Source organism: Lynx canadensis, chromosome X (assembly GCF_007474595.2).
Source record: "Lynx canadensis isolate LIC74 chromosome X, mLynCan4.pri.v2, whole genome shotgun sequence".
Taxonomy (NCBI): domain Eukaryota; kingdom Metazoa; phylum Chordata; class Mammalia; order Carnivora; family Felidae; genus Lynx; species Lynx canadensis.
Genome location: NC_044321.2, coordinates 25686930 through 25696862, shown reverse-complemented (window position 1 = coordinate 25696862; position 9933 = coordinate 25686930).

The following is a 9933-nucleotide window of genomic DNA, read 5'->3' as shown; positions in this document are numbered from 1 at the left end:
CAACAGTCCCCGTCCTAAACCTGTCTCCTCCCCCGTACATGCAAAGCACCGGATGCCCACTTGAACCTGGGAGGGAGCTTAAATGGCATGCGATCGACCTTGTTCCAAATTAAAAAAAAAAAAAGATCTCTGCCCGATCCCTGAGAGATGGCCACACGGTATCTGCTTGAATACTTGCGATGAGGGGGGCTCATTCTTTACCATGAGTCCCATTTCGCCTGTGTCTCATTTCTAGGCTCTCAGTGAGCACGCACCTGCCTCCCTATAACTTTCCAGCAACTGGCTCGAGCAAGCTGCTGAAATATTACAGTTGATTGTCTCCTTCTATATGACATACTTCTTCCGATTTTGAAGCCCACTATCAGGTTTCTCTACACTGCTTTGCTTGAGGATAAATATCTGTATCTCTGCCAACCTTTCTTCATGTAAAGCGATTTCCCAGTCGCTCACCGCCCTGGCTGCTCTCCTTGAGCTGTTTTCTAATTTGTGAAGGTGCTTTAGACGGAGCATCTAGACAGGCATGAAAGGTATGGGTCATGCTCTTACCAGGACTATTAGGCTCCATGATAACGATACTACATACCTATCCGTGTAGACTAAAAATTGCATTTTTATGTTTCTTACTGGACGTATTATGCTGTGGGCTCTAATCGAACTTGAAATTCTCTAAACCTAACGTCTTTTTCAAATGACTGGAGGCCAAAGGGGGCCTTTCATCCCAAACTTCAAAATGAATTTTTGGTGTCTCCGTGCAGAACCTACTAGTCGTCCGCTAAAAATATGATGGTGATTCCAGCTCAATAGTTTGGATTTTAATTATACTATTCATTGGATTCACTTCAAACGTCATGGCATTTGGAAATTTGGAAAACGTGCCTTTCATATCCCCTTGATATGGAAAGCACATCACTAGAGACTTGACCCCGCTACAGACGAATATGTTGGTCATACGTCAATAGCAGTTTGGAAGATTCTGGAAGTCCGTTCTGACAACCAACAAGGAAGAAAAATCATCAGTATTCAGCTATTCAAGTGTTACTTCTGGACGCCCGTGACGTGGCAAAAACAGTGCCGGGTCTGGCCGAGTACTGTGGGAACAGACCTCAATGCGTTCACGCTCTACCTGTGCCCTCGTGTATTCTGAACGTGAGCTTAGCTAATCGATTTCCTTTGGCAGGTGGACAAGCAGAAAATGTGGCGCAAGCGGAAGCTTCGAAAACATCTGTGCATTAGGGCTTGTTCTCTCTCGTTGGTCCTAGAAAACCTGAATGTCCAGCACGTGGACGAGCCCGCACTACACCGCCAGACGTATATGCCCTGTCACCTTGCCACTCCAGGTAACAGTGTGCCACCAGGTGCCAGGCAGGTGAGTGTGGCCATCCCAGACCAACCGGTCCCTAGCAAACTTCCCCGGGCGACAGTAACTGTGGGAATGAGCTCAGAGACCGGCAGACAATGCCCAGCGGAGCCCAGCCCCACCTTTCCAACCATGGAGTCATCAGCTAATAATTGACTGTTGCTATAACCCATTCGGTTCTGGAGAGGCTTTTTTTTTTTTCTTTTTTTAATGTTCACTTCTTTATTTTGACAGAGAGTGAGCGTGAGTAGGGGAGGGGCAGAGAGAGAGGGAGAGGGAGAACCCCAAGCAGGCTCAGCACTGCAAGCACACAGCCCGATGTGGACCTTGAACTCATGAACTGTGAGATCAGGACCTGAGCCGAAACCGAGAGTCTGATTCTTAACTGACTGAGCCACCCGGGTGCCCTGAGACAAAATTACAAAAAAAAAAAAAAAAAAAAAAAGATTTTATTTTATTAATGTTTATTATTTATTTTTGAGAGAGAGACAGAGAGAGACAGAGAGAGAGAGAACGCACCAGCAGGAAAGGGGCAGAGACAGAGGGAGACACAGAATCCGAAGCAGGCTCCAGGCTCTGAGCTGTCAGCACAGAGCCTGACGCGGGCCTCGAACTCACCAGCCGTGAGTTCGACCTGAGCCGAAATCAGACACTTAACCAACTGAGACACCCAGGCGCCCCAAAAAGATTTTAAGTAATCTCTGTACCCAATGTGGGGCTCGAACTCACAACCCTGAGATCAAGAGTCACATGCTCTACCCACTGAGCCAGCCAGGTGCCCTTGAGCCAAACTGTTGAGAGGTATCTGTGTTTCTACCCACCCAGGATGGGTGCTTCTGTACCAGGAAAAGAGGAAGATGGTCCCCGAACCCAGGATGCAGAGTGGCACCAAGCCCGTGTGAAGCCAACTCAGATGACCCAGCCGCTGGCCGAACCTCACATGTGTACGCGAGGGGAAATGACGGTCGTTTCAGCTCACTGGATTTCAGGGTGCTACGGTATGCTGCATTTTCATGGCACTATCCAACTGATAAAGTGGAGACATTTCAAGATATTGCTAAATCAACAGTATTCTTTGGAGAAACAAAGTCATATATTATGGGAAATTACTCCTTCATCCCCATCACCTATTTAACCCCCCCCCCGTAACCATCAGTGCGCTCTCTGCAGTTCAGAATCTGTTTCTTGATTTGTTTCTCTCGTTTCCTTTGTTTTGTTTCTTAAATTTCACATGAGTGACATCATATGGGATGTGTCTTTCCCTGACTTGTTTCGCTTAGCATTATACTCTCTAGCTCCATCCACGTCGCGGCAAATGGTAAGATTTGCTTCTTTTTATGGCTGAGTAATATTCCATCGTGTACATACGCCACATCTTTATCCATTCAATGATCGATGAACATTTGGGCTCCTTCCAAGTGAATTTTATCTACTAGTAAGTTTTTACCTTAGGACCCACTAAAATGATAGGTACTCAAATAGTACTTAGACTAAAATCAGGGTCGTAGCAACATCTGGGAACTGACAGTTTTAATTCTGCAGTTGCCATAGGACTAAAGCTCATTTGGTCCCGCTTCTGGAAATCACGGTTGCTACTGTCACTGTCACTCAAGGCTGTTCCTGGGCACCTTGGGTACCAGCTGACTTGTCCTCTTGTGCCTTTATTACGCCAAGGTGGGAAGTGATGATTAACCTGTTAATAATGGATGTCAACACGATTTCCATTAGAGATATGTCCACGCACTAGGGATTTTCTTAAACATCAAAGGACTTCAGTACCCAAAGGAGTTATGCTATAATAATAGGCTGGAATTTAAGACACAAAACAAGCAAAGGGGATAAAAAAGACAAATCACAAAACAGACTTTTTTTTGAGAGAGAGAAAGAGAGAGGGTGCAAGCGAATGAGGGGAAGCAAGAGAGAGAATCCCACGGAGGGCACAGAGAGAAGTGGAGCTCACCAAAAGCAGGACACGAGCTCACCCAGTGTGGGACTCGAACTCATGAACTATGAGATCATGATCTGAACCAAAGTCAGACTCTTAGTGACCGAGCCACCCAGGGAACCTGAGAAACAGACTCTTAATTACAGAGAACTGAGGGTTCCCAGAGGGGAGATCTGGGCAGGGATGGGTGAAATAGGTGATGGGGATTAAGGAGGGCACCTGTCGTGATGAGCACCGGACAATGTATGGAAGGGAGTGTTGCGTCATTATAGCCCCACATTGGGTATAGAGATTACTATACCCGAAACTGGTATAATACATACAAGTTTTACATATTAATAAACTAATACAACATAACATTGTGTGTTAACTAACTGGAACGAAAATAAAAACTTAAAGAACATAATGGTCTGGCATGAAGAGTGGCTTAGATTTTGGGACGGACCATATTCTTGCTAGGCCAGTCACAAAAACCGAATATTCCAATAAAACCTATTTTTAACACGGGCCCTGCTGGTATCCAAGAGCCAGTAAGGGAGCGATTTTGTTCTAAATTTCGAATTCGCCAACGTCCGATATTTTAGTAAATCACAAGAAAAATGATTTCCTAGATGTTAGAGCAAAGCAAGCTTCCCGTAAAGGTTTTTTTTATTTGGTTACTCCTTAGTTTCTATACTTGATCTTGGGAACCGGCACATCAATGTATAAAAGAGATCAGCCTTGGCCCTTACAAAGCTTATGTTGTAATAGGAAGTCCTCAAAATACTGAATCACTTTCGAACCGACTTGGCGTTTTCTCCCGACTGCGGTGAGCTCAAACGCTTGATATACCTCGTTAACTTTATCACAATTAATTCTTGGCTTCTTTCTTTTGTAACAATTTCAAAACCAGTTTGGATGACGTGTATTTATTTCCTGCCCTGAGGATATAATTCTGGCGGACTTCTCATTTGCCCTTTCCTGAGCAGTTAAAAACAATTTTTTTTTAAGTTGCACTGTGAAGGTGTCTGATCAATTCTTTCATTTGCATTAATATGACCATGCCCTCCAGGGAAACATGAGGAATAGAAAGAGGAAAAGGGCTACTGATTTGCAGAAGTACACGCTTGAAAGTGAAAACTACAAAACGGGAAGTTCAGCTTGCCATGTATATAACATGCAAACACTGACCACAAATAATTATTTTTAAATACCGATCTGCATTATGGGTCCTGGAAAACGAAGTTACGAAAGGAGCTATCCTGAGAGCTGCTAGTGGATAATAAATGGCAAATATCTGCAGAGGCCAGATCTGTCATTTACAAACAAGTTGACAAGCTGGGCTTTAAGGCTGTGTCACTTGGAGCAAGTTACTTCAGTGCTCTGGGTCTAAGTTTCCTTATCCGTAAAATGGTGATAGAATAGCACCTTTCACATCGGGCTGCTGTGACGATTAACATGATTGTCTATGTAAGGTGCTTAATAAGTGTTAGTGATTCTGGAAGGGATTGAGGCTATGGTGCAGAGCCAAGTTTTCATATTTGATTTCTGAACATCTTTAGAAACAGCCATCAGAAAGAGATTCCTCTGCCGGTTGTCCAGGTACAGAGCGAACCAGTGTAATAATTTTAAGATTCCTAAGGTAATGACCATTTGGGTTTCTTAATATAATTATTTCAAGAGACACAAAGGCATTTTTTAAAAAAACCCTAATTTCAGCATTCCACCAAATATCAGTGGCAGTCTCCTCTCTGAAGCGCACAACAACAAAAAAAGAGTGGGTTCATAGCATACGAAGGAAATCAGCCAAGTACCAAGAAGTAGATTCTAAAGGTCATGAGTCATTGGTCGGAGAAAGCAGACTCCTTTGCCTGTTTCTAGAGCAGAATGTTCTCTGAAGACATTTCCTCTTAACCTGTTCAACTATTTCCTGCCTCTTTACTGCTACAATATGCTACTTCTAACAGGACTTAGCATGGTCACCCTGATACCCAAAGCTGTCCGTTAAAGAGCCCACATTCTAGAAGAGACTGTTCCTTCTTGGCCCTGACTGAAATATCTTGATGAGATTCTCCCTCTCTTTCAAAACATCACTAGCCAATCCTTACTTCTTCGAGGTTGGAACTCTAAAAGCCTCATGATCTGGAACACTCCTCTGAATGCAGAATTATGCTTACGTTAAAAAAAAATGTGCTGGCTACTATTAGCTATACATTTAGAAATAAAACTGTGACATCATTCTCAGAAATAAATATATCCTGGAGAAGAGCATAGTATTTGGAGTACCATAGTTATGTGATACCATTATCAATATAAAAATAAATGCACACGCTCTTCTTTTTAAGTTTATTTATTTTGAGAGAGAAAGAGAGACCGTGAGGACACGAGGGAGGGAGGGAGGGAGGGAGGGAGAGAGAGAGAGAGAGAGAGAATCCAAAGCAGGCTCTGCATTGTCAGCACAGAGCCCAAGGTGGGGCTCGAACTCACGAACTAGGAGATCATGACCTGAGATGAAACCAAGAGACAGAAGCTTAATCGACTGAGCCACCAGGTGCCCCTACAAGCTCTGTGTTAACAAGGAAGAAGTTTTAGCGTTTGCTTTCTTGCTGGAAAATGAATTTTTTTTTTAAAGTTTTTTTTTTTTAATTTTTTTTTCAACGTTTATTTATTTTTGGGACAGAGAGAGACAGAGCATGAACGGGGGAGGGGCAGAGAGAGAGGGAGACACAGAATCCGAAACAGGCTCCAGGCTCTGAGCCATCCGCCCAGAGCCTGACGCGGGGCTCGAACTCACGGACTGCGAGATCGTGACCTGGCTGAAGTCGGACGCTTAACCGACTGCGCCACCCAGGCGCCCCTGAAAAATGAATTTTTATTGCACTTCGATCACACATTTTATCTTGGATTTATCCATTAAGAAAATATTTATGAGACTCAAAAATTTTTTTAAATCCCCATGATCATTAATCTTTAGGTATAAAAAAAAAAGTTTTCACTCTTAGATTACATCAGTTATTACTAGGACACAACCCAGACCCCTATAAATGCAGTACATCATTCAATACGTAACTATTAAAGATTAAAAGTAAAAAATTATTAAAAGTGCCTCTACTAATGAAATGACTAAGGACTTTTTTCTAATTCACTTATATTTCTGAATGAATGTTAATTAATTTCACAAAGAGACAGAATTCCACATCAAGTCTGTCTCCACTTTTGCTCTTCTAGATGTAAGTACTGATCACCCTTCATGTAAATAAATAGATGGAATAGAAGGAGTTTTATTAAAGGTAACTCCTGAATTATATGCCCATATAAGGCAGTCAGATACCAGCAAGAATACATTTTAATGATCTATTAGCCGACAACTCAATTAGGTACTCTATTTTGTGAATGCAAAAAACTGGAAACCACCCATCCTGCTAAAAGATCTGATACCAGGTCATTAGACTCACTTACTTTTCCTCTTGCAACACTAATATTTCTAATTATTTTTTTGGCACCCGCATATTTTAATGCTTTGATGGGAAATGTATTTTTTTTTTAACGTTTATTTATTTTTGAGACAGAGAGAGACAGAGCATGAACGGGGGAGGGTCAGAGAGAGGGAGACACAGAATCTGAAACAGGCTACAGGCTCCGGGCTCCGAGCTGTCAGCACAGAGCCCGACGCGGGGCTCAAACTCACGGACCGCGAGATCATGACCTGAGCCAAAGTCGGCCGCTCAACCGACTGAGCCACCCAGGCGCCCCGGGAAATGTATTTTTAAAAGTTTTAAATTTTATTTATTTGGGAGAGAGAGCAGGGGCGAAGGGCAGAGGGAGAGAAGGAGAGGGAGAGGGGGAGAGGGAGGGAGGGACTGAGGGAGAGAGAGAGAGAGAGAGAGAGAGAGAGAGAGAGAGAGACGGAATCTTATTAAGCAGGTTCCACACTCAGCATGGAGCCCAATGTGGGGTTCGATGCCCTGATCCTGGGATAGTGACCTGAGCCGAAATCAAGGGTCGAACGTCTAACCCGGGTGCCCTGAAAATGTATTATAACAACATTTAGGACAAGGGAGAAGTAAAGTAACAGAAGTATAATTCCACAAAGGCAGACTGAAAAGGGGTTGGTATCACCATCTTAGATAAGAGTAGATATGAGAGTCCGAATCTGGAAATTGATGTTCTTAAAGTTCTTGGTGCCCATCTACCCGTTGGGAAGGCCGGGTACTCCCATTATAACCCAAACCCCATCTGAAGACTGTTATGCAGACAGAAGGGCAGTGACAAAGCCCTTTTTAGAAAACTACACTTGGAATATGTGAATTCACACTCACTGTAATTAACGCGTTTTTTTTCAACTACGTTTGTAAAGTTTGAACTCGTGCTCCCTGTACACATTTCACACGATACAGAAGTATGCAGAGGAAAAAGGAAAAACCCTTCACCTTCCCCCAACCTTCAACCCCCAGGGATATCCGCTTTCTAGTAATTTGCTATGTGACCTTTCAGGCATCTTGGGTCATTTTCCTAAATATGCAGAAGAGCATTTCATTTAACAGGGAGATCTCGTGTGAGTTTTGTTAGTAGCCCCTAAGGGTAAGTGTGGAGCTTTGCCTTCTAGGCCACCACGCCCCTGCAGGAGTCTATCTTAGGCTGACTGGCCTAGAGACAGACCTTGAGGTGAAGATTCATGTGCGAGTGATTTATTAAGGAACTGTTCCGGGGGGAAACTGATAAGGTACTGAGGGAAGCAGGGCAGGGAAGGGTAAGAAACTGAGCATAAAATATAATCTTTTTTGTTTTTGTAAACTGTGTACCTTGGAGCTATTTCCATCCTATCGCATATGTTTCTGTCTCAGACTTTTAAATAATTACACAGTTTTCTAATATTCCATGATACACATGTGCCATAACACGTAATCCTCACTGATGTCCCTAAATAGGTACACTCCAAATTTTTGGTCTTGAATGCAATTCACAAAACATCCCTATTTCCTTGGGTACTTAAGATTATTCTGTAGGGGCAGCAATCTCTTTGACCTTGGCCGCAGCAAATTCGTACTAGCTACACTGCTGAAGGCAAGGGAAACAAAAGCAAAAATGAACTATTGGGACTTCATCAAGATAAAATCTTCTGCACAGAGAAGGAAACAATCAACTAAACTACAAGGCAGTCTACAGAATGGGAGAAGATATTTGCAAATGACACATTTGGCAAAGTGTTAGTATCCAAAACCTACAAGGAACTTATCAAATTCAACACACAAAAAACAACTAATCCAGTGAAGAAATGGGCAGGAGACATGAATAGACACTTTCCCAAACAAGACATCCAGATGGTTAAGAGACACATGAAAAGAGGCTCAACATCACTCATCATCAGGGAAATACAAATCAAAACCACAATGAGATACCACCTCACACCTGTCAGAACGGCTAACATGAACAACACAAGAACCCACGAGGGTTGGCGAGGATGTGGAGAAAACAAAACACTTGTGCACCGTTGGTGGGAATGCAAACCGATGCAGCCACTCTGGAAAATCGCTAGGGAGGTTCCTCAAAAAATTAAAACACGACTATCCTACGACCCAGCAATTTCACTACTAGGTATTTATCCAAACGATACATAAATGCTGATTTGAAGGGGCACATGCACCCCTGCCTCTTTCAGGCAGGGGAAACAGGCAAGAATGGCCATTTCTGGAATCAGGATTGCTGGTTCAGATTAGAAGATTTGAAACTTCAACATATAAAAAATTCCCTTATGAGATGGGACTGTGCTGTATTCTTTGCTAGAATCTACTGTTTATTCTTCTACCAATATCACATGATTTTTTTCTTATTTATTTATTCATTCATTCATTCCATTCATTCATTCATCCCTTCATTTATCTTAGAGGGAGAGACACAGTGTACATGTTGGGGAGAGGGGAAGAAGTACAGACAGAAACTTAAGCAGACTCCACACTCACTGTGGAGTCAGACACAGGGCTTGATCCCATGACTGTGAGATCATGACCTGAGCCAAAATCAACAGCAGGACACTCAACCAACTGAACCACCCAGGTGCCCCAATATCACATTATTTTGATCCTTTACATTATATATAATACATATAGGGCAAGTTCCTATAATTTAAAAAATATCTCTTTTTATTTTTGTATATTTTCTATTCCTAATGACCTTGAGAAAAAATTTTTTGGTAAACTTCAAGATTCATTAAACATTTAATGGGTACAGTGACTGGGACTGCATTGACCATTTAGGTTAATTTTTTTATTTTTATTTATTCATTTATTTACTTAGATTAATTTTTAAAATGTTTGTTTATTAAATGTCCCTCTATTTATTTTTTTTGGGGGGGAAGAGAGAGAGAGAGAATGAATGAATGAATGGATGAATGAATATGCAGGGGAGGGGCAGAGAGAGAGGGAGAGAAAGAATCCCAAGCAGGCTCTGCACTGTCAGCACAGAGCCCGACATAGGGCTCGATCCCACCAACCGTGAGATCATGACCTGAGCCGAAATCAAGAGTCTGACGCTTAAACAACCGATCCACCCAGGTGTCCCTAGGTTCATTTTGGAAGAAATGATCTTTTTACAGTACTGAGCCTTACCTTCAAGCACGTGTTATCTAGATTCCTTTATTCAGAAATTCTTTCCT